The sequence below is a fragment of the Arachis hypogaea genome, chromosome 18 (genome assembly GCF_003086295.3).
Source record: "Arachis hypogaea cultivar Tifrunner chromosome 18, arahy.Tifrunner.gnm2.J5K5, whole genome shotgun sequence".
Taxonomy (NCBI): domain Eukaryota; kingdom Viridiplantae; phylum Streptophyta; class Magnoliopsida; order Fabales; family Fabaceae; genus Arachis; species Arachis hypogaea.
The window spans coordinates 50,531,856-50,532,786 of NC_092053.1; the positions used below are offsets into that span (position 1 = coordinate 50,531,856).

The 931-nt window shown below is 43.8% G+C and overlaps 1 non-coding gene across 1 annotated transcript; it reads left to right on the plus strand.

Moving 5' to 3' along the window:
- The first annotated feature begins 578 nt into the window (after positions 1-578).
- On the plus strand, positions 579-685 carry LOC112773965 (small nucleolar RNA R71). Its single transcript, XR_003188483.1, has one exon. It is a non-coding gene; the product is annotated as a small nucleolar RNA R71 (small nucleolar RNA).
- Positions 686-931: the final 246 nt, after the last annotated feature.

The window sequence follows — 931 nt, forward strand, 5'->3', positions numbered from 1 at the left end:
GTGGGTTTTGATATGGATGTGAAGAGGTGTTATTATGGTGGTGTTGATATGTTCTCTGTGTGAATTGTTGGTGAGCTGCATTGTTGTTGGGGTTGTGACGTCTCTGATCTTGGCCTTGATCTTGTTGATTCTCCCACCCAAAGTTTGGGTGATTCCTCCAACCAGGGTTGTAGGTCTTGGAGTATAGGTCATGATTTTATCTAGGTGAATTCTCAATGTAGTTGGCTTGCTCCTGCTCACTCTCTGCCTCTGCATTCACTCCCTCTTGGGTTGTTGATAAGGTGGTGATTGCTGCTACTTGGTTCCTCTCCATCTTCTTGGTAAGGTCAGCTAATTGCTTGGTAATGAGCTTGTTTTGGGCCAGCAGAGCATCTACATTGTTTAGCTCCATTACTCCTCTAGTGTTCCCTCTTTCGGAGGCATAGAAGTAGTCATTCTCTGCTACAGTTTCAATGACATCTATGGCCTCCTCAATGGTCTTCTTCTTGTTCAGAGATCCCCCGGATGAGTGGTCTACTGCTTTCTTTGATTCATAAGAAAGGCCTTCATAGAAAATGTGTAGCTGCACCCATTCATTGAACATATCTGGTGGACACCTCCTTGTTAGGTCCTTAAACCTCTCCCATGCTTCATATAGAGTCTCACTATCTTGCTGCCTGAAAGTTTGAACCTCAGCTCTTAGCCTATTGATTCTTTGAGGAGGATAGAATTTGGCTAAAAATTTGTTCACCACATCTTCCCAGGTTGTCAAACTCTCCTTAGGGAAGGATTTTAGCCATTTAGATGCCTTATCCTTGAGTGAGAAAGGGAACAAAAGTAGTCTATAGGTGTCAGAATGAACACCATTAGACTTCACAGTATCGCATATCCTCAGGAAGGTGGTTAGATGTTGATTGGGGTCTTCTTGGACGCCTCCTCCGAATGAACAGTT